The sequence below is a fragment of the Parus major genome, chromosome 1 (genome assembly GCF_001522545.3).
Source record: "Parus major isolate Abel chromosome 1, Parus_major1.1, whole genome shotgun sequence".
NCBI lineage: Eukaryota > Metazoa > Chordata > Aves > Passeriformes > Paridae > Parus > Parus major.
In genome coordinates this window covers 76,580,364-76,605,528 of record NC_031768.1, presented here as the reverse complement: position 1 = coordinate 76,605,528, position 25,165 = coordinate 76,580,364, and positions in this window count along the sequence as shown.

Here is a 25,165-nt window from a genome sequence, read left to right as displayed (position 1 = left end):
AACAATATAAAATCAAGCTTTTATCACACCACTGTGAAAGATATATTCAAACAACTCAAGGTAAATTACTGTGAATTAATCACCACTTCAGTGAAGACATTACACAATAATTCTCTAGGATCCATTTCTATAGTATAGAAGAAGCTTTTCCTTTTATAGGAAAGCTTGGTGTTTCTGGGAGATGAGCACTTTGTATTGTTCATAAGAAATGACTGGGATAGATGTCAGTGACTGAACTGCTTTGGTTTAGCATTTTCAATACCTGAACATTATCATTATAGAGAAACCTGCAGTACTTCAGAAAGCAAAGGGATATTAAACTGTGGGGAAAGTGGAAGAAATTATGGGCCATCCAATGTATAGACTTGAAAGTACATTGTTGAGCTTGGAGGAGTGGATTTGAGGGAAATGTGTCTCTGAGCTATATCCTTGAATGGGAATAAGTCTGGGATTGTAAACCAGATTTGATGATGAACTGTACCTTGGCCACTCAGAGTTTGTACCACCAGCCTGGACTCCTCACCTTTCTCACTTGAAACAAGTAAGATATGTCCAAGGGAAAGGATGAAGCACGTCCAATTTATTCCAGTGCATCCCGATTCAGGTCTGCCTCGCTTTACCAGCTGTCTCTTGGGCCTCTTTAATTAAGCAGAATAGCCCTCACCTTCCAGTATTTAAGATACTTACCTGGATTGCCCCTTAGGTCTGTCAGATAATATGTAATTATCATTTGTTGGTCTCTGTCTGTTGTGGAAATAATGTAATATTACTTTAAATATCGCCAGGTGGTCATAAAATGGGCAGCAGGGCTGCAAACAAAAAAATATTAACAAGCCTCAAGGTGCTTAGAGGCAAGGAGGTATAACTATACAATTCCCTGGAACTCCTGGCTTGATTTAACAGAGGTGGTTACAAAGAATTATTGCTCAGGATGTACCTCCTGTTTATTTCCTTGTTAATGCTCTCCTGTTGCTGGTTTGATTTTTATTTTTCTATGCTTGCCTTTAGAAAATGAGCAAGATGGAACATAAAGTGGGAAATGCTGCACAGAACTCCCCAAATGCTTACAGCCTACAAAAAGAAAAAAAAAAATCCAGTTTCTGTTTTAATTCTGCATGCAGTGTCACCTTCTGCATTTTGAAACATGCAGATAGAAGAAATCTGACCCCATTTAAGGCACTGAGAATTTTTGCTGTGGAGTCCAATGCCCAGAGTATTGATCCAAGTGTATGACATACAGGCTGTAGAATTGATACTTCTTGAGTCAGGGATATTATTCTTTATAGAATGTTTACAAAACATCTTGGAAAAATAGGATGTCTGTGTACATATTACCAACTTCCGTGAAACAAATCAGATAAATCAGATAAATAAGGATAGTGTGCTTTTAGTGAATAGATAATCAGCTTTCTTCAGCTAATGAATTAGAAAAGTATGTTCCTAATATCTCCAAAAATAAAAAATTGAAAAACTAAATGTGTTAAATCTAAGACAAAAATTGTTTGATTGGCCTTGTTTTTCCCTAGGAAATGAATGAAGAGGTATGATCCATCTTCCTATAGTAGAAATGTGAGACGGTTTGTTTGGGTCCATAGAGAGATCAAACAAGAAAAACACAATAAAGCGAGAACAATTGGAAGAAGTTGAATGAGTCACAAAGCAGTGTAGAATGATTTCCTTAATCTCCACCATGTGTTTCTGCTAAATAACTCTTTATTTTGCCTCATTATAATACCATGACAGGTCTTAAATTGTTCATCTCTTTTTTTCAGATTCTAAGAGAGCTATAGGAAATGCAGCAGGATATACAGCTACTGTAAATGCAGCTGCTGCAAATGGAACATCTGTTACCAAATCCACTCACATATGTGTGCTCTAGACATGAAAATAATCTTAATAGTTTCAATACATCTACATAAAGATAAGCAAATACATTCCTTCATTCTGGGAAGGATCATTTTTGCCCAATATCTAGAAGCAAAGTGGAAAGGTTAATATTTTTCAAGACATTTCTCTGAAAGTATTCACTCCTGATTTTTCATGCCTTTAAAGAATAAATTTTACTACTATTGTGAGATAAGAAAAAACAACAGATCTTTATCTTTTTAGGCTAATCTACTTCATACTAATTTCTATAAGTGTGATATAGATATGCATACACTGGACATGCATTGACAGAAAAGTGTTATTTTCTGTCAAATACCTTGCCATACATCAGGTGAAACTGTATGAAGATTTTCAGTTGATAGCTATAAAAACATTGTCTGCTTGCTGCCTAAATTTAGTGTGCACTGGCCAGAAGGTGGTGCTTTCAACCATAAATGTGCAAATCAAGAAAGAAAACATTAATATGAGCTGTGTGAATGATATGAGCTGCAGTGAATAATAGAGGAAAACGGAGACTTCTGTGTATTTTTGTAAGTCAAACACAGATTGATAAGTTTCACAGTCCATAAAGAAGCAAGTATGATATGGAATCTTCTTTCTTCCTTAACATTTCACCTTACTATAAATTAGATTTCTCTTCCTGATTGCAGCACAGTGGTAGTGCAGCTTAGAAAGGAAGAGCAACAGCTTCTACTTGTGAGTGCAAAGACACCTTCACCTGATTGCAGAATCCCTGTTGGTCACACTGAAACACAAGTTTGATTTCAGAAACGTTGAAAAAATAAGCAGCAAACTGATGTGTGTGTGACCCCCACCTTCTGCTGTGGCTTTCATTGATGGTCCTTAAAGCAACAAGGAAAAAGTTTGCTATTATTTCCAAATGTGTAGACTGCATGCGGAAGAGGAGGAAGCAAAGGACAACTTTCACCCTTCAAATGGTTTTGCTTTCTGTATAAACAGAATAAGAAGAAACCTTCTAGAGACAGCTTCTGAATAGCTGGCACTGCAGGATTACACACAAGTGTGCACCCAGCACCTCTTTAGACTCGTATAGGTACCTCTGTTTCTCTGCTCTCCAGGGACTTTGGCCGATCTCAGGGAGTTCTCTTGTCCTTTAATCTCTGCTGCTCAATCCCTGCACCTTCCCTACACTTACAACTGTGTCATTTCACCTCTGAGTAGTTTTATTGCCCTCAACAGGGTTATTTCCATATGCAGTTTATTCACATACTTACCTAAATGTTTGCAAATTCATGTCAAGAAAATTATCTTCCAAACGTTTGATTTGAAATTGCACTCCTTTGATTAGAACTCTGCTCTTAGCCTTTAATATATCTCATTGAGTTGCTTGACCTCTAGATGATCATCCTAATTATCATCTTTCCCTTCATGTTAATTAACTACTTGATAGGAGATTTGAGTTAATGATGAAATAGAGGAAAATAGGAAAGTTCACTACCAGGCCAATATTTTCATTGAATGTTCAGTGTATTAAAAACAATTAAGTAAAAGTTTATGTATACATAGGTTTGGGTTTTTTTTTTAATCTTGATTAATTAAGCAGCATTCCTGGAAAAAAAACCGAACAAACCCACATGCATTTTAGTATCAGTAGCTAGTTTCTTTAGACTTCAACAGCATTAAATTTCTATTACAGTTCTGATGAGATCTTTAGTTGTGCTCGTAATGAACATATTAACTTTTTTTAATTCTGTTGATTAAAGCAAATTAATTTAGGACTTTACTATTTGGGAAAGCTGTCAAATTCTACTCCAGGGATTAAATGAAAGCTAATAGTAATATGATATCTTTTGAAATCTTTGAAGGTTCCTAATCCTTGTGGTTCCTATGTCATTGTCTTCAGATGTTCTGTGAGTGACTTTTTTCCCTTTCTCCCCCTACAGAAAGTTAGTGCAAGTCTGTGTAAATTCAAACACTGTTTAAAATGCTTTGGTATATAAACCGTGTAGATTTACCTTACAGTGAATCATAACTCAATGGTCTAGTCACAAAGTCCTTTCTCTCACATCCTTTTCAGGGGACTTTCTTCCTTTGTAACAACTTCAGACAGGTATGTGGTAATAGAAACTTTGGCACTTTCTATTAGTAAGGATAAAGAGATTATTACTATAAAGCAATAGAAAGCTAAACAATGTTATCACTTCCTGAAGATTATATAGTTTATTAAATTTATCTAATCCTTATTAATTCCACACCTAGGGGATTTAAATTGATGGGATGCTTTGGAATAGACTTTGGAGACAGGATGAATTGAACAATGTCTGTTCAGAACAGGCCCAAAAACCTGTGTAGGGAAGATCCCTTATCTTTCCATTTGTATATGCACGCACCTATCTCAGACTTTGGACTATTAATAAATAAATAAATTTTAAAACCATGGAACTTGCCTAATAAGTCAAATGCAGTCAAGTCCATGCTGTGGATGAGCTGAGACTTGCACAGGCATGGCTTTGTAATATAATAACTTACAGCACAAATGCCACACTAACTGTGCCTAATAGAGCTCTATTCCCCATCCTCTTGTTAAAACTGCACCTGTTCATAAGAGATAGCTCTGTCCTAGGGAAGGATTACTCAGCCTCATAATTTTTCTTCATCTTCTTCCTTGTCATTGTCATACTCAATGCTGCAAAGGCTGGAAAAAAACAAAAGTCTCCAGAGGCTGGCATGGAGATATTTCTGCCTCACATACAAAGAGCACTGTAAGCAGCTTCAGTTTGTCACCTGGCCAAGCAGGGTCACCCTATCTCCTGCCTACATTCAAAGGAGGGTACTAGTGCCTTTACAGGGTGATTAAGCCCAGCCAAAATTGTCTAATGGAAATGTGTTTTTCTTTTCATTGCCTGTAGTAAACATTGAGGATGAACTTTTATTCCCTGTGGCAGCACAGCTCTCTTAATCACGGGATGAAATTCAGGAATATATTCCCTGAGCATAGGAACTCAGAAGCAGGCTGTGCAGAAAGCATCAGAAACACATCAGAGGACAGTAGGACTGAATGAATTTACACTAAGAGAGATCAAACCCAGTATGTCTGGCATGGTCTGGTGAATGCAGCAGGTGAAGGGGGCAGCCTAAGGATTTCAGTACAATTGCTCCAGGATTTCCAACAGAATATTTTTTCATCAGAAAATTACATTTTGATCAAACCCAGCTATTTTCCCAGGAACTGGTCCATCCAGCTGAAATTCTGAGCTAAAACCCAGGAAATTCTCTCAAAATGGAATAAAATAAATTTTGAGTTTTTATTTTTGTCGTTGATTTTTTTATTGTTTGTTTTTCCCAAAATTAATTTTCTTTGAAGATGTGCACTTGTGTTAAAAATGTTTCCCTTTAAGCACAGAAATAAAATAAAAAATCAAGTTTCTCAGGATGCAGGCTTCTGAGTGATTACTCAGGTTCATGTAAGTACTTTTTTCCTTTTTCTGGGAGATACCAAATTGCCTTTGTTTCATTAAGAACATGAATGAATACAGCTTTTACTGTCACAGGCCTTTCCATGAATAAAACTCTGGGATCTTGCACAGCCTTGTTACTGTTTTTCCCAGAAGAGAGGCTGACGGAGGCAAGGCTCTCTCAGGACATATGTGCACAGATGGGAACAAGCAGACTCAATCTGCCTTTGCTCTATGGCCATATTGGCACAGAGCTGCTTCCCTCAAGATAACCTTTGGGATCAGGACAGTGGGGCTATAAGCTGCTGAGCCTAATCTTGGGACTTCTCAGCTAGTCCTGCTGCATTTCTGTAGGCAGGCCAAATCCTACATCCCAGGTTTCCCAGGCAGATGTGTCATGGATGAAATGAGCAGTGAGATTTGAGGCTGAGGGGAAGCGAGATGGCAACAGGGCACAAGAAGGAGGAAAAGGAAATTTATACAATTTTGATATTACTTTACAGTGCCTGAAAAAGTTAAGATTGCCCATGGGAGGAAACAGAGCTTAGTTTGGTTGCTGGGTTTGGGGTCTGCTTGTCTGTTATTGTTCTTTTTCCTTTGACAGCGAGTGTTGGGAGCTAATAGTAATTTTGTGAGAAGGAGAAAAACATTTAAATGGTTTATGGTGGAGTTATTGGAGGTACCTGAAGGGACACTTTGCACTGCACACTTCCCAGGAGACAGGTATTGCCAGTTATTCTCCTGTGGCCAGATGGGGATGATCTGTATGGATCAGCATCACTTATAGCCAGTTGCTGCAAAGCCCTGTAGTGGTTAATTTCTCAGCATTCACTAAATGCTAGCAGTCAGCTCTCTGCTGTAATAGATGTGGCATGGGAGAAAGCAGACATAATCCCCACTGCAGAGTTTAGGATCTAAATAATCTGCTGCAGTTTATCAGGCTCTGAGTGTGATAGCAACACAATCATCAGCAGCTGAGTAGCTCTGCGATGGTTATCAGCAGATGTTAATCCTCAGACTTGTGGGATTGAACACTAAATGATTAATAATTCCCATTTTAAAGTAAAACATATTAACTGAGAAATCAGGATTTCCTTAGCTTTTGCTGAGCATTAGTGTAATTCAGATAAAAGGAAATAAATAAATTTACAGTGCTGCAAGCAAAGGTTAGCTATGATTCTATTCCCTGCCTACTGAAGATAAAGAATATTCCTAAGATTAAATTCAGAAAAAGTAGGAATGTGAATTTAAATCTACTTGAATGATGAAAGTGGCCATTAGAATGGACCTAAGTTAAAGGATTATCCTTAAATACTAGATCAAGGCAGACGGCTTGCAGTTGTTTTCATAAAATTTATTTAATTCCTGGAAAATTGTTTATTTGATTCAATCAGTGCAAAATGAATATAAGCCCTTTTACATTAAGGAAAATGTACATCACCAGAGTAACATCAAGTGAAATTACCTATGGAATTAGTGAGGGGACAGGACAACTGATGAAACATGTTTTTTGGCACAGTAGGAGCAGGGAAACATATTAATCTTTCTGTAAGGACAGACAGAAAGTAGCCTGCTGTCTTATTGTGCATACTTCTCTGAATGATGAACAATAAATTGAAAGTGTTGTATTGAAACACTTTGGAAATGTTGATGGAGAGTTAATATAAAGTTCAGGATGCCCTTGTCACGTACAATCAGTCATTATTTTTCCACCATGGGCCCAGACTAGAGCCACTTGCTCTATCCTGTGAAGTTATGAAGACACCTCGCCTTTTCTTGGAGCTCATACATCACCTCTCTCTCCATGGAGCTTGGTATCTTGTTCCCAACACCTGTCAGTGTGGCTCCACAACTGCTGGCTGGAGCTGAAATTGCAATATCTGCTTGTGGAAATCCATACAATCATCTCCCCAGTGACGTATGGCAAGAACAAAGCACTGATTACACTTGACTGGATGAAAAGTACACCTGACACAACATCAAGTCTGGCACCCAGACTTCTGCTTTTTCCTGATTTTCCCTATCAACACCATGGTACTATCATGGGGACCCTGGCAAGTTCATGAATGACTAGAGGATTTTGGGGTGTAGGCATAGAAGCTCAGGAATAGGTAAACTTTGCCCTTCATAGCTGGTGTTGCCAAGAGGGTCTGCTTGGCATCTTGACTGGAATTGTCTCAAAAAACATGAGGATTTCTGGGGAGAGGCAGAATCTACCAATGAAATATTGCTCTCTGGACAACCTGTTACAATGTTTTATCAGCCTCATTTTATGACTGCTCCTTTTTAATCTTTCAAGTATCGTGATGGTTGAGATAGATTCTTGATGACAAGAAAAAGCAAACATGCCCACTTTGAGGATGGCCAGCATAGAAGTCCTGGGGAACTGCAGGCTGGTCAGCCTTATCTCAGGAAGGTACTTGGAAGGTTACAGTAATGTATGAAGGAGTAGAGGATGACCAGAAGAAATTCACATGGATTTATAATGGTTAAATTTTGCCTGAACAAATGTATTGTCTTCTACATTTTGGGAGAACTGGTGGGTAAACTGTGATCAGTGGGCTTGACTTTAACATCTATGTAATCTCCATGAGCCTCAACTAATCTGTTCTCTGATGTGTTGCCTAATGCAGGTTCTTTCTTCATTTCACTATTCTGAATGTGTTCTGTGTTTTAAGGCTGCTTGTGTTCATTCTCTGAAGCAAGCAGGCAGCTGTCCAAGCTTCTAGTGCTCATAAATGAGAACTATTTATTTTGATGGCACAGATGTGGTCAAAGTTGTATGTAGACATCAAAAGCTGATACATAAAAAGGAGCTTACAAAGAACATAATGATATTTCACCAGAAGAACCTCCTAGCCTTCAGAAACTCACAGTTAGGGATTTCCTGAGTGAGGGTGAGTCCTGGTATTCAGTGTCAGTCACTGGATTCTTTTCTCCCATAGATTTAATCACCTCCTGAGAGAGTGGGCATGAGTCTCATGCACAAGTGACATAGATTGTGTTCTTAATTTGCCACTGTGTCCAGAGGTTAAACTCCTGTTCTGTTTTAAGGGACTGTGTCTGGAACAAAATGGGTAAGCCTTTGTAAGTGGGATAACCAGTATTTGTCATGCATGTCTTGCTTTCTATCTTTCCTTGATGACAAACACCCTTCAGTAGAGCAGTCATAAATTAGTGACTATCCTGAGATTATTTTTCTTAATTTTAACTTTTCATAACCAAGGTTTTGTAAAGATCTTATATGATGCAAACCATGGGATTGCTTAACCAAATTATCCCCAAAGCAATTATTTGCCCATTTACACCTTGCTGCCTCCAAAGTATAGTTGTTATTTTTGTTACTTTTGTGTACTCTTAAACAGCATTTAACAATTTATAATTTATCCTTGCTCACAGTTCAAAGTGTTCCACAGTGCTACATAAGTTTTTCAAGGGATCTTCATGGATTTTCCCAGTAGAATACGTTTTCTTTGCTTGGATCAAAACAAAATAAAATCATCACTAGAGGTTTATCTTTTCAATGGTAAGAAAGCCATCCTTGAGCTTTGTAGCATAGTTTAGGAATTCATAATTATGATATAAGACACAGTAAAACAGATAATTTGTCACACATTTTGATTACTTTTATCACATAGTAGCAAGCTTGAGGGTTAATTATAGTTTGTAATTCCATTAAAAGCATAATCATTTTTGCATGCCAAAAATCTCATATTTATCATAACGCTGAGCTACCAGCTGAGAATTCTGCCATTAGAAAGTAGAGCACTTTACAAAATAGGTGAAATGCCAGTCCTGAATTACTGATGGGGAAGCTGAAGTGGCGAGGATTGAAGTGATTTGCCTGTCAAGTAGCAGCTGAGGGAACGAAGCAGTGCGAGTAGGAAACATTCCTCAACAGGTAACAGCATCAAGCTGTTTCAGTGGTCATGTATTCTTTATCTTTCATTTAGATGTTATTGCATTTTAGTAGAGGTGACATTTTTAGGATTTTCTCCCCTCGCAGACTGGGTATTCTTTTGTTTTTGGTTTTTTTTTTTTTATATATATATATATAATGTGATTAACAAGATTTTCCCAAAGCAGATGAAGACCTTGGATCACAAAAAATCTTGGAGAAACTATGTGGGGGAGTATGTGAATTTTCAAATCTTACTGAACATTTCCTCTGAATCTGATCATATTTATCTGCTGTAATTCAAGAAAAAATTAACAAAAAATTGATCCCAGCTTCATTTTATGATAGGAACTCATTTTTCTAATATATAGATTATATTTTCTGTTGTAACTTTCCTATCTTCTCCAATTCATTCATGATGACGATGATGAAGTTTTGCAGCTCTATCGTTTGTGTCCACAACAATATTTTATAGAATTTATTACAAATATGAGACTTTTTGAAAGAATAAAACACTTCAGCCTCTGAGCCCTGGCATTATCTATGACTTTCTTCATGGTATTTTTTTTTTTTTTTTCCTAAGTTATAATTGCCCCTGTTACCTTTTTTTACTTATTTACTTCCTTAGTAATTATTTTGATTTATTTGAAAATTAATCTCAGACTTGCATTAAGTTACAAGGAGTAACACTGTAAAAACACTATGGATAAAAGAAAACCAGACTCCAGAACTTTTCCTAGCAGTCCCTAATCTATTATACCTTCTTATTCTGTTGCTTTCTTGTTTTCACCATTGAAGATATTTATGCAAAGATGAAGCTTTTCTTCAGGTTTGGGAAGTTTTTTTAAGTATTATTACATAATTATTGAATTAACAAGTAGTGTTTTAATAGTCTAACTTTTCAAAGCCTACTATGTACTACCAATACGCCTAAATAAATAAAATGAATTTTTCACTTTTATCCAGCTACATAAATGTTATACACTGAAGCCAAGGTCTATTTAATCTCTTAGAATCATAGAATCATTAAGGCTGGAAAAGATAATCAAGTCCAGCCATTAACCCAGCACTGCTAAGTCCACCACTAAACCATGTTCCCAAGTACAACATCTACATGTCTTAAAAATACCTCCAGGGATGTTGACTCAATGCAGTCTATCCCAGTGCTTGGCAATCCTCTTGGGGAAGAATTTTCTTTATTTCATAATACCTGCACAAGTAGACTGAGCAGTTGACACTAGAATTAGTTTTAAAACTTTGTTAGATTTAACCACATGTTTTCTTCCTAGGACAGTATTGGAACTGGTGGAAGTTGTTAACACAGTGCATTTACTGTGCATCAGGGTGTTGGAATCCTAGGCACAGAAAATGTCCCTTTATCTGTGCTAACAGGCTCAGGCAGTCAAGAGAACACTGGGTTTAACTTAAGACCGTGGAGAAGGCTTCTGAAACTGAGTGGAGAAGCTGGGAATGAAAATGTGTGGATTAGATAGAATTATGTTAAATCACTGGGTGAAAAATATTGAGTTTAAAGTTTGTGATATAGTAGTGAATAAGAGACAAGATGGATGCTCTTGGGAATTGGTTTGTCTTTGCCTTTCTTCCTTCTTCTTCGTGGTTTCGGGTGGTGCTGGGTGATTGGACAGAGAGGTACACAGTGTAGAACACAGGTTTGGTTATTGGGTTAAATTTTTGATATTAATTTATATATATATTTTATAATATATAATTATTTATATAATAATTTATATAATTTATAATTTATAATTTATAATTTATATTATATATATATATATATATAATATTTGATAATTGGAAAGTTTATGCTTAAAAGGCCCTGTGAACAGAGCCCAAAGTTGCCATTTGTAGCTTGTTAGGTTAGCTTGTAGAAGTACTTACTGTCTGTAAGAATGTAATATGGATAAGGTAAAATAAGGTAAAATAAATATCCTAAGTCTGAATATGAAAACTGTCTCTCTGCTCGTAATTCCTAAATTTGGGGAAAAGAACTGAACACATTTACATTTGGTGGCCCAGAGACTTTTACATCAGGGAAGTTAAAAAGTGCCCTTTAAGAACAGGAATATTTGTGCTGAAGTTATTAGCACAAATAATTAGTTATTAGTGGGGAACCTTAGTTAGTTATTAGTTAGTAGTGGGGAAAAAATAATGTGGAAAGATTTTAAGCGTATTTGAAGCCTCATTGCAAATGAATATTTGGAATTCTGCACTGTATTTAAGAAAACCTAATTAGCTTGGCTTTATTTAAGAAAAATCAAGTATGTACGATTTTTCTGTAAGTAAACTACAAAACTTACAAAATCCTTTTTTTTTTTTTTTTTTTTCTGAATACTACTGTGGAGCAAGGAGGATGTGGAGAAGCCAGTTCAGATTCCTTTTTTTTAACCTGTCTGTTCACTTCTTTTTCTCCCACAGACAGCAAGCTTGTTTTGTCAGTAAACTGCCTCAGAGACCTTTCAGTTTTCATTGTCAGTGCAGGATTACTGAGATTGTTTCCTATGGGCATTCTGTGTCTCTCAAACACCACCATGGCTGCTGCCAGCCACACTTGTAGCCTCTTGGCAGCTCTCCTTCCTTGTTGCAGAGAAACAAGTAATTTTCATTATATCAAGTGATGACCTATGGTATTGAACTGTAGCTTGACTAATTACGTTAGTTACTCCTCCTTTGCTCACTAATGCTGTAACCCCACAAGAAGGCTGCCAAATTTGTGAGGCATGATTTGCTCTTAGTGAAGTCATGGTGGCTGTCACCAAGCACTTCTTTATTTTCATTGTGCCTTAGATTAGATTTCAGGAGGATCTGCTCCACAATGTTTATGTGCACAGAGGAAGGACTGACTGGCCTGTAGCTGCCTGAGTCTTCCTTATTTTCCATTTCAAAATGGGGATTATATCATATATTATGTTAAGAACCAGAATCTCACTCTGGATATGTCCTGATGGGACGGAGTACAGATCAATTCCTTCCCTTCTCCTTGCCATTAAAATAAAAACAGTTTTTTCCCTGCTGTGCTTAAACCTTCACCTCGGCATATGTGCACCCTGATTAGTAGGCAGATCTGCATTGGGACTTGCACCTCAAAGTCAAATACCCAGAGACGCCCCCCCTTGACATTTCCTATGAAAACTACTGTTTTGCCTTGTGGCTTCCTATTCTTTCCAGTTATTATGAAATGAAAAGCATTCCACTGCTCATTAATGACCATGAATCAAAAATTCTACCAGTTTTATCTGCTTTATCAAGACCTGTGACTGGCAGCTGCAATTATTATCTTAGAATCATAGAATCATAGTATTGTTTAGTTTGGGGAAGTCCTTTATGATCATGTAGTTCCAGCATTGCCATGTCCACCACAAAGGAATGTTTATAAGCACCATATCTAAGTCTCTTTTACATCTCCAGGAGAGCTGGCAACAAAGCCAAATTATGACAACAATGATTATGTGAAGACACATATGCAGGTAACATTTCTCTTGGAAATAAGACAAAGGAGGAAGATGTATGTCCAGTGGAAGCAAGGTCAGATGGCATGGGAAGAATACAGAGATGTTGTTCGTCACCATAAGGAGAAAATTTACAGGATTTATAGGCATGTTGGCCAAATGTAATTCCTCTTTCTACCACTTTCCTTTTCTGATGCAAAATACATTTATATTCACTTTCAGGACTGAGAGCTTCTGAGCAAAATATTCAGTGACCAGAAAAAGGGCAGGACACAAGGAAGTTGCCAAACTGGAATTCTAAGTTTAGCAAGGGAACAACAGAAATTAATCATGAATCAATGAGCTGTATGTGAATTCAGATAAAGTGTCACCCCTGACAGAGTAGCTAAGAGTAGGGAGATATTTCAAAACCCAATGTCAGATTTGGCCAGATGTCGTATCAGCCACTACACCTTCACAAGAGATGTGATTCCAATCTCTACTACTGTTACACTGCCTAATTTTGCAGAGGTTTATCATGTCTTTGCTTGAACATCTATTACACAAAAATATCTGTTTTCTTCAAAGAAAAGAAATTAAATTTTCTTCTTGTTCTTGTCCTGAGAAGGCATAAAATTCCTTCAGAAGTGGAGATCTGTGGCAGTTTCATTGTAATGGGTAGAATGAAAAAATATTTTTTATTCCATTCTGTCTTTGTCAGATGTGGAAGGGTTCATATCATACAAAAGGTCTCCATATTCTTACATTACTTCTTGCCATACTTTCTAAAGAATAACAGGACCATGATACTTCCAGAGCCTTGACTGTTGATCTTTCACATTTATTCCAATTTTCTCAAGTCAGGTTTGTTCCTTTTTTCTTCCATATTACTCTCAGATTTTAGAGAGGAAATGACTCTGCTGAACTTTACTCCTTCAAAGGGGGCCCAGAACTGACATGTAAGGCTTTTAAACCTCTCCTTTATCTCCTTTATTCACTGTTCTTTCATATTTTGATTTCAGCAATCAGACCAAACACTTTCTGTTCAATTTGTACTTTTTATTTTCAAAAGAGAAACTCAATTCTCTGAATACCTTTTTTATTTTTTTTGAGTAAGTTTATACTGAGATTTCAAATTAAGTGACTATTATTTAAGGGAATTCTTCTATGTCCATTGAGATATAAGTTGGACTATCCTTTATGAAGCAACTTATGTTTGCCTGACAGAAATTCACATCTTGTAAATGTCAGTGAAGTCCTGAGGACATTATATCACAAAGACATAAATGCCTTCTAGTTCATGGGATCAAGGCTTTAAGTGGCTTGCAGAGCCATTCAAAGTCCCCTTTATGTGATGGAAAAATCTCATTTTTTGTAGGAGTTGCTCACAGTTGAACATTTGAATTATTTGTCAAAATAAAATTGAATAGAGTGGTAGTTCAATAACCCAAATGTTTGCCCTTACTACACTTAGAACATATTTTCCTAGCTCTGGAGAAATAAAACTAAAAATCACAAGGAAAAAAATATGTCTATTATAATTTTTTTTTTTTTTTTGTTATAATTTTTGTTATCACAAGCTGTATCTGTGGAGATATTTTTCAGTGACTAATGGTTTCTTAGGAAGAAGACTGAGCAAGAATATATTGTAAGAAACAGCAGATGACATTTTGTCCTCATCCCACAGCTTTTGACAAAGATACTGTGGGCCCTGGATGTCATTTGCTGCCATGTCAAGGATATACAAAAGGTCACCACACATGTAAATTTACCTTGTCACTTTTGGATGTTTTTTTATACTCCTTCCCCTAATCCTTAGGAGGTTTGCTCCATAATCTTTTTAAAGTTAAAAGTTTTTTTAATATTCAATCAAATAAGATGTTACAAAATTGTCCTTTAAATTCACCCTTGTCTTCTGGAGGCTTTTTTAAAATAATTTTCCTGTTGTTAGTCTGGTATTTTGTAGACAACACTTTTGGCTCCCCAAACTCAGTCAGTTTGCACAAAAATTAATGGAATATCTGTTTGCCTGATTATTGCAGGTTCATTTGTGGCAAAGCCAGTCTTCTTCTCTCCTGTATTCTCTTTATTTTGTTCTTCTTTTGTATTTCAAACTGATTTTATAGCAGGAGTCCTTGGGTTTAGTACCTTTTTTTTTCTTTCTTTTTCTATTGCAGAATGTCTTTCAGATTGTAGTCTCGAGTTCTCAAGGTCACCCATTGCTTCCTCTGTGTTTATCTTGATCTTTGCTATTGATAATGCCTCTCAGGCTTTCTTCAGTGACAATATTCATTAGCATAGTCCTACTTTTGGTGGCAAAGATCATTAACAAAATATACTCATTAAGTGGCAAGATCATTTCTGCACTGGTAGTCTTTGTTCAGTACCTCCTGCTTTGAAACACTGTTGTTACAAAACCTTCTTTATTTACTTTTGTGTCTTCTTTCACTAAGTCCATTCGTATTCATTAGGAATTTTTCAGGTGGCATTTCTCAAGGATTTTTCTGCAGCCTAGGTATGTTCACCATATTGCACATCTTTTTTCCCCAAGATTACTTACTTTATCAAAGGTACACTGTATGAAATTACAACATGCAAAACTTCAAAACTATAGTAAGAATGGATATGTACCACAGAAAGTGAAATATTTTAAGTTGCAGCACAAATGTCTCTTTTTGTGATACTAAGTTATTAGGTTGCATATTCTCTGAAAATTGTATTTCTCTGAAAATATTCTCTGAATTCTCAATAGTTTGCTTTGGTGTCTGGTATTATAATTACTAGATTGTTACACCTCCCACAAAAGTGGAAATCCTTATTTTTACACTTGTTAAGAGGAAACTAACCTGATTTCACTAAGCACAGCTGTTGGAACACTGAGACATCAGGGGAAGTACTTCTCACTACCAATAAGCTCTGGGAAGTATTTTAAAGCAAAGCTTTAACTACATTTGTCATTTCTGAGTGTCTAGCCCGAAAGCATTTAGTTTTGATGTTGCAGCATGAACACAATGCAGTTATCATGCTGAGATTTTTACCTTTTAGAAAAAGCAAGCGGGAGAAAATGTGAGTCTAAAAAGCATACCATGTGTAAGTAAATGAACTAGAAATATGCTGATATTGGAGATACCTTATTACTCAGAAGTCTAAATTAACTTTGTATTTTATCAGAGAAAAAGAAAGAAATGTTATTTTTGTTAAGTTGAAACATTTGGTCTATAAATTACAATTAGGTTAGTAAGCTTCCAGAAAATAAAGTTGTAGTAATGAGAGCACAGAGCTTAGTGTACTTTTACACTTAGTATAAATGAACATTTTGTTCCTGCAAGCATCAGACGCCCTGTGTTAAACCTGAGTTAGGAAATGTGGGGAGAACATAAACACATCCCCCAGTGTGTTGTACTGGACCTGTGAATACATGTAACAATTTTTTAGTAACTGGCTCCAGCTAATTTGTGGTGGATTTGTCCCATATCTACTATAGAAGTGGGAGGTGTTAGCAGATGAGGCACATTCAATGAGAAGAGAGGTAATGCCAATGGTGTTGCCAGTAAAAGGAGCAATGTCAAACTCTGGAAGCAGACTCCTTTGAGCAGGTACTGGACACCCAGATGATGATGTGTAAACAGGTAATCCTGATTCTCCTGAAAAACTGTCAGGTACAAAGGCATGATTGATGGGAGGGCACATCAAAACACTAAGTGTGTAATGCAGCTGAAAAGCTACAGCTGTTCCAGTGAGTAGATGACGTTCTTGCTGGAGGTGATTTAAAGAGAAAGAATGTGAATGTTTCATGTCCAAACCATCTTGAACACTTTAACTGTTCAGTTTGTGAATTTCAATAGAGGACTGGGCTTGCTTCCACGTCGGGCCTGAAGATGACACAAGTAGATGCATGGTGTCCTAGAGGTGGTCCTGTGGCCTGTGTAGGAGGGAGGAATGACTTTATCCCATTGTAGGCACTAGGCATAACTCTGGTTTACGTTCTGCATCATGAAAAGTTTGAATCGATGCTGCTTTTGTGGCAAATCTTGCCACAAATCAAGTGTCTGATCTGGAGAAGGATTGAGTCCCTTATTTTTCTTTAATATGCTTTGTGTTTTATCTGTGTTGGACAAAATTTTCCTTTTTCTTTTCCTTTCCAAATTGTCATTCTGCCTAGCTAAATGAAATGAATGAGTTTTGGGTTTTTTTGGCAATTTATATTATTTTATATTATTTTTGCAAGTACACAGTTTTAATCACAGAGATAATTCACAAGTCTTTGCCCAGACCAACCTGTAAGCCTTCTTCATACACACCATTTTAACTCTGACTAGCAGGAGAGTAAGTCTGTTCTCAACTGCTGTTGAAAGTGAGTGTGTCTGGCCAGCATGAACCTATTGTAAAGATAGTGTGTACAATCCTTGATGTGTGATAGCTCAGGTATGAGAAGTCTACCACACAGGAGGAAGGAGCTCTTTGCCTGTGTGCCTCTTTGATAGTTGTACTGTAGTCAGAAAAGTATACTCATGACAAAGTCCCTTGTGAGGCAGTCCTGAAGGGAAAAAAAATTGAAGGAAGGATGGACTTCAACAAGAAAATTCTAAAGGCTCAGGAGCAGACCACCCCCATTGACAAAAGATGTGCTGGAAGAGAAGATTAGCCTGGCTGAACAGAGAACTTTGGCTTGAACTCAGGAAAAAAAGGGAAGTGTATCACCTTTCAAAGAAGGAGCAAGCAGCTCAGGAGACACTGATTTATATTGTGAGGGTTTGAAGGGAGATAATTAGAGGAAAGCCCAGCTAGAACTTAATCTGTCTACTGTTGAAAATGACAATAAAAATACTTCTATAAACATACTAGCAACAAAAAAGAGGGCTAAGGTGAATCTCTATCCTTTACATAATATGGGGGAAAATATAGTAACAAAGGATGAGGAAAAGAATAAGTTTGACTGAACTTGGCTTCAGTCTTTAATAATTTCCTTGTTCTCCAGGTACCTAGCAACTTGAGAAGGAATACAGGGGAGGTAAGCAGAATGAAACCCCCTATAATCCAAAGGGAAATGATCAGTGACCCTGCTACACCACACCCACGCACACGAGTCTGTGGAGCCACATGGGATCCACCCAAGTCTACTGAATGAACAGTGGAAGAGTTTGACAAGACACTCTATAACATTTACCAACAGCAACAGCTCACTGGTGTGGTTCCACTTGGCTGGAGGTTGGAAATAGGATACCCATCTACAAGTAGGGCTGGAAGTGGGATCTGGGAGACTATAGAGCTCCCAGCCTGACCTTGGTTCTAGGCAAAGTCATGGAATAGAAAATTTTGAGCACCATCATGCAGCAGGTGCCAGACAACCAGGGGGTGACAGCCTGGTGCTGGATGGCCTGGCCCAGAGAGAGGTGGTGAATGGTCACATCCAGCTGGTGACCAGTCACAGGTGGGGTGTGAGCCACCTCACATCACAAGTGGTTCTTCAGGGCTCGGTATTTGGGCCAATTATGTTCAATCTGTTTTATCAATAATCTGGATGAGGGAATCAAGTGCACCCTCATTTTGCAAGTGCTACCAAACTGGGTAGGAGTGTCAACCTGCTGAAGGGTAGGAAGGCCCAGCAGAAGGATCTGGGCAGGTCTCAGGGTACATCTCCGTTTTAATCTTGTCAATATTTACAAGTCCATTCTCTAGTTATTGTCTCATAGTCAGAAAGCCTCAACACCCTCCCTGCCCACCCTCATCACTATTGAAGAAGTCTCTTCCACACATATGTTCAAGACACTGATTCACATTCTTCCCAGGTGGGCTTAGTACTTTGGTCCTTTCAATTTCCTTGCAAATGAGTTTGGCACTTCCATGAGAAGCTGTTTCTTGCTCAAACCTACAGTGCCCTTGAATAGAGTTGATTTCTGGGCCGGGAACTTAAAAGTTAGCTTGTCATAGACAATTAAAGCAAAGTCAATATCCTCTCAGAAAGTCTCTAGGAAAGCTTCACTGTGAAATGTACCTTTTGCCTTTAGCTCAGTTATTTAACAAGCTATTAGTAGTTTAGTCAAGCAGAGGAAACAACTGAACTGTTTAAATAACATTAGCAGTTTCACTGCAAAGGGATGAAGTTCAGGTGACAAAGATTGAATCTGTCTCCTTAAGAATAAATCCGTTCTGGAAGGCAGAAAAAAGGAGGAGAGAGTTTAAGCAGTACTGAACCCCTGAACCGACTTTAAGTAGTAGTGGAAGTATAAAGTCCAGCATGCTTCCTTTATTTTCTTCTACAAAATCCTGTTGCAGATGTGGAATGTGGAAAAAGAAAAACCAACACAAAGACCCTTACTATGTAGGCTAATAAATATCTTCAGTGTGTCTGAGGAATGCTGGAAAGAAATGCCTAATAGACTTAATCTCGGTATCAACAAGTTATTAAATACATATTTTTTTATTCCTTTTTAATATACAATTCCATCAAGCCTTTGGAATCTTCATGGCCATTTTCCATGTTTTATTCAATTTTTTTTTCAAATAAAAGCTTTTTTGATGTTTGATTTTTCTGACATTAGGATTGAGTGACAGGCACTTCTGGAATCTCAAAGTTAGTGTATTGGAAACTTCTCAAATCACTCTGCAACCTAATGTGATTATCCCAGAAAGGTGAAGGTAACAAGAAACACACAGCTGCACAGACTGGTTTAGGAGCTGGTAGTGCAAGTCACTCAGCATATGTGCTTTCCAGAGCCACTACTAGCTAAAAAAAATTTGGCATGAGCTGTGACAGTGGGAGCAATGCCAAAGTCCTGAGGGTTAGGGAAAGGTTTGTAGAGGTTTGTACTCAGCACTTTCTGTAAAGGTGTCACTTATTCCTCAAGGACCTGCTAGAGCTTTAGCTCAGGGATGGAAGCTTGCACTATGAACCAGAGGTACCTCCTGCTTCTGTTGATCTACTAAAGTTAATTTTGCAACTGACAGCAAAGAGCTGAGTTAGGTCCCCATTCAGTCTCTCTCACCTTTCTCTGCTCAGATTCGTGTTAGTGACAAGCAGCTTTGCTCAGGGAGTAAATTACAAGAAACTGTAGATTGAAGTGATCCTAAATTATTGAGAGAAGTTTTATTCTCCCCTGATTTCACACTTGGTTCATATTCTACCCATCTGTGCAATGCACTCTTTTGTCTTCTAGCCAGTGCCACTGAAGAGCAGATAAGGGTTTTGGATTGCTGCCTTAAAATATGTCAGTCAGATGAGACCAATCTAGTTCTCTTGATCTACCTATAAGGCTTAGAAGCAAATTTTGTGTCCTGCTAATGTGTAAGCAGTTTGCACATCGAGATATGTATTTACATATGCTAACCTGGTGATTTCACTAGTTTATGTAATTTAAAAATATATGTCTTTGACAATGCATTCTTCTTTGGCACCAGGCTAGTAATAGAAAATTAAGACAGAGAAGAACTAAAATTCATCTGGGCTCTAGAGATCTTTGATTCATGCAAAGAGGTTTGTAGTCTTTTCTGAGAGTAAAATTTAGATTGAAAGGTGTCATATCTACTATTGTAACTTGTCTAGTAGTTTGAAATTTGGATAAAGTCCTGTTATATTAAATCTGGATAAACCCACATTGTAACCTACTCATTGCCTATACACTTTTGAGACTTGTAAAGGGTCATTGAGATCAGAGTCTGGGCAACAGTCAAAGAAATACCATGGTATGTGTAATTTGCAGATGGGTTTTATTTTCTGCTTTCAGATGTTTGACCAAAAGGAGTAGTAGTTTATCTGATCAGCTTCTGAATATCTTCATGTTTAATTTATATTCCTAAGCTTCCTAACATCCTAAAACTTCATTTTGCTAAATTGTGTTTTCAGTTCAACATGAAAAGACAGACCACCAAGTGATCCCTTTGTATCTATCTATTAATAATTTATTCAAATTATTAAACAGCATGACAACATAAAACTATGTCTATTGATTATTTTAATTTGTAAATTTTGTTTCCTGGTCACTGTTTTTATTATTTTATTTATTTATTTTTTTGCTAAAGACTTGATTAGTGTTCAGCATTTTCTTCTAATGAACAGAGTACTGCGTCATAAAAAATTTACAGCTGAAGAGATTGAAATCATCTATGGTCTCAGAGGAAGAATTCAGGAGCTACTGATGACTATTTCCTTTGGTATCTCCTATTGTTTTACATTTTCTCCAAAAGTCAGATATGAGGTTATGCAGAATTCTTCCACAATTTTCATTATTTTAATATCTGTATTCAATTTCATCTCCAAAACACACGTTACTTCTTTGCTCAAAAATCCAGAAGAAGCAGCAAAATTTTCTTACCTATAAATGTCTTCTGAGACAAGAAGAAATGCCTCCTAAAATACTAAAGTATTTTCCAGATTAAAGCCATAAGTTCTTCCTTCTTAATGTACAGCCTTTCTGTGTGTAGGGCTCCAAGACCGGCTGTTTTAAAGAGGTTATTTTAATTAGCCTAACTCAGTATGTCTTTCTGTCTTTTCTTTATAATTAACTATGTTTTCAAAGGTATTTTTTTAATCCACACATTTATCAACAGTTATTTGAGATTCACTTCTGCATTTTGATTAAGGATTTTAACAAGTCTCTAACTCTGATCGTTACAATATCTCTGCAGATATGTGATCTGTAGATGACAATCTCACAGGTTTGGGAACTGTCAGTCTGCTGTTGCTGCCTTTAATTTGGGGTGAATTTATATTGCTAATGTGACATTTTTAATCCTAAAATAATAATTGTAAAAAATGAAAGAGTTATAAATCTCTGAGAAAATTCTGTGTGCTTAGTTATTATCAAACAACAAGTATTAGCATCAAGGAATTAATTTCTATAGTTGTCATGTTGAAACAATGCTTTTCATGTAATTGTCTCTGGACACAGAGTTCAGACAAAGTTCTTCCTTCTCTGAGCACACAATAAAAGGATATAATTTCAACCACTGAGAGCAGTTGTGCATCTGCACACGTAGAACACAATTCTTTCACCACCCTGTATACAAAGCCGATGCATAATTTCTCATTTGCCTCAATAACTAAATAGACCTTTGGTGTATTTTCAATACATGCTGTCTGACCTTGAAGCTCTCTACCTAAATAAGAAGACTTCAATAGGAGGTATAATTAATCAGTTGGAGCACAGTGCAACCATTCTAGTTTTCTAAGACCAGTTTTGACATTGAGTTAATATGTTTTGCTAGGAGAATCCCATCTTCTCTGGTCAAGAGTGAAATAGCTTTTACATCTACCTATCTATCCAATATATAATAAGGAAGAATCATTCGACATTAAAAAGTAGCTTGGGAGCCTCAAAAGAAAGACAAAAAATTTAAGTGCAAAATATTATCTAAGACAAACTACCTCAAGAAATGGCATTCATCACCAGTTTCTGAACTAGAACCTGAAATACACTCATTGAAGTATGTCAACTGCAGAATGCATATTTTAAAACAAATTTCATCACATATAACTACAAAAATCAGGAAAAAGGTCCATGTATGGAAATTTGCCTCTTTAGAGACATGAGAAATTGAATGTGTCATACTCAATAAATGTTAATCTTTTTGCCTATAGAGATAGCTGAAATCTTTTAGATGTTGTGGTGATGAGTAACATGAAAACAAAGTACATAAACTGATACCCATTTCTTGTTGAAGATTTCTTTTTTTTTCAGTTTGTTGAATTTCTTACTTCAAAATGCTTTGTAAAATTAAAAGAAATATTTTTATACACAAGCAAAAGTATGAAGAAAAACTGCTTTTAAATTTGTTAGGCTTTCTCTTCCTTTACTCCTTTTCCTTTCTACAGGGTGGTATTTTTTACACAAATTTTGGGAAAACAGCTGTAGCTTGGACAGGCCTTGTGTTCAACATGAAAAAAAAAAGCATTTTGATATTCAAACATGAAAAAAAGCATTTTTGATATTCAAAATCTGTCAAGTTTCTTCCATATGAATAAAAGATAATTGAAAAATATATGAGCTGAATTGGAAAACAAAATGTGAAATTCTTTTTGCTATTCTTACACACAGTATTAATGACTTGAAGAAAACTCAGTTACTGATACTGATGAGATAGCTCTGCCAAAACTTTCTTCTACATTTCTATGTTAAAGTTCTACAGTTACTATATACAAATGTCTTCTGCTAAACAATAGCAAGTTTAAAAGTGCAAAAGGAATTGGACAGAGTTAAGAAGGGACTAGAGAAATAAGGCTGATAGTGAAAAAGCTTAAAATTTCTGGTTGGCTTTGGCACCAGTTTCTCACTGAGCCTCTCTGACACTCCTCCCCTCAGAGGGAAAAGGGAGAAAATAACATGGATAAAAACATCATGGGAGATGATAAGGCTGTTTGAAAAAGGAAAGGCAAAGGCTTAAGATGTGAAAGCAAAGGAAAACAAAATATTTTATTCTCTATTTTCCATCAAGAGGCAATTGCCATTTCCCAGGAAGCAAGGCCTCAGCATGTGTAGTGATTGCTCCGGAAGACAAGCATTATCATAGAAAATGCTCTGCCCACACCCCTGTTCCCCCCCACCTGCCTCCTTCTTTCTCCTTATTGCTGGGCAGATGGCTCATGGTGTGGAATGTCCCCTTTGGGCATCCCCTTTGGGGTCAGCTAGGCTGGCTGTGTCCCCTCTCAAGACTTTGCCCACCCTCAGCCTACTAGTGAGAGCAGGTGCTGGAGAGACAGCACAGATGCTGTGCTGGAGCCTGACCCTGTGACCTCCAGGATTTTCAGAGGAGCTGAAAAATGCAGTAGTGGGTGGTACTGTACCGAGAGGGATCCCAATGAGGTGAATTTTGTAGGGAGAGTGGTTATGTTTTACTGTAGCCACTGAAAGTGTCAGTGATACAGTTTCTAAAGTGAAGGGCCCAAACTGTTTAACCCAATAGATTTGTTGAGATTTTTGCTCATTTTCCACTCTGAAATCTTTATCTGATTTTTATCAACATTTGTTTTTGTGAAACGTCTATCAAATGTCTGTGATGAGGGACCTTTAGCATACTCAAGTGGTTATTCAATTACTTTCAAAATAATTGGTAATGCTATCCAGGATGGTCTATGAGATCTTTCTGTGAAGCAAGAACTTGAATGGATTTTGTATGAAACAATCATGGAATAAAATTAAAAAAATTCCTGTCAAGCTTGAAGCAGAAGACAACATCAACCTTGTGCCTTATGTACTAACTGTGGTTTTTTAAAAGTATCAGCAAGTTTGGGGGCTTTTCATGGAAGTATCTATTTACTGTTTGACAAGAATCTTGGAGACTCTTTCAGAACACTGGAGGGTAGGTGCGCTACATTCCTCAATGTTTCTTAATCTTACAATAATTTCCAATAAACTAGAAATGTCATTGCAAGTATCAGTTGCAGATTACCTTTTCTTCCAGTCAAAATTACTTAGTGAAGAATATCTTACCATCTTATTGATACTAGTGCCTTCCTACTACTTTAGCCTTACAACAGATTGATAACCCATTTAAAATCTGGTTATCCAAGAAAAGCTCTTTTCTGTACCTTGTTACCATATAATTTAGCTCTCTAACAGATAAAAGTATTAAAACTGAGCCTTGAAAATATGACAGTGCAGTTCACATTGTACATGGTCTCAGATAGATGTTTTACAAACTTTCAGGTGTATCTCAAAACAGATTTTAGTCTCAGCAATTACAAAAATTTCTCCAACTTTTTACTATATTTTTTAGATGAAATAAAATTTTTCCTCAGGAGAAAAAATTTTAGAATGGAATTCAGTTTCTTCCTGCTTTAAGTAATGTGGTATGATTCCAGACTTCTGGAAAGGTCCCAGAGAATGTTGTCAAGCTGGAAATGTTATTAATGAAATGAGTGGCAAAGCATGTTTTCATCAAGGCACCACTGTCCTTATAAAATGACCCTTTTATTCACCTCAGTGATGGCATATTGTTTATAGGCTGAGTAAGAAATGAAGAGAGGAAAAAACATCTCCTGAAGCACTTTGTTTTTTTTTTTCTCAAAAAAGGTTAAATGAGACTTGGTTTTGGTTTGTTTTCCTTTTTTTCCCCTCTCCTAACAGCAAGGCAGTGAGCCTCATATAGGAGACAGATTTCTGCATAACTGTGAGGAGGACTCCATTTTAAGAAATGGATAAATGACAAGGATCATTGTTGCCACTTCTGGCTTTCCTGTTTCCCTCAAAAATGAATTTTAGCTTCAAAGCTGAACATAGAGGACAGTGAGCAGTTTATTGGATTGGGATTGGAGCAAAAGACAGACTATTAATTTGTGTTCTGCACCAAACTCTTCTTAGGCAATTTTCCCCTGCTGACATACATCTTTTTTTCTACAAGTACTCACATTTGCATTCTGGCTGATTGGCTGAAATATAACCACAATTCGAGTGTGTAATCAGCTCTATTCAGACAGATCCTGCTACCTGTGCATTGCTTGTTTCCTTCTATCTTCTTTGTATGTGCCTTGTTTCTTAATATGCTTTACAATATACATGCCGAGTAGCACTCAGGCTTGATTT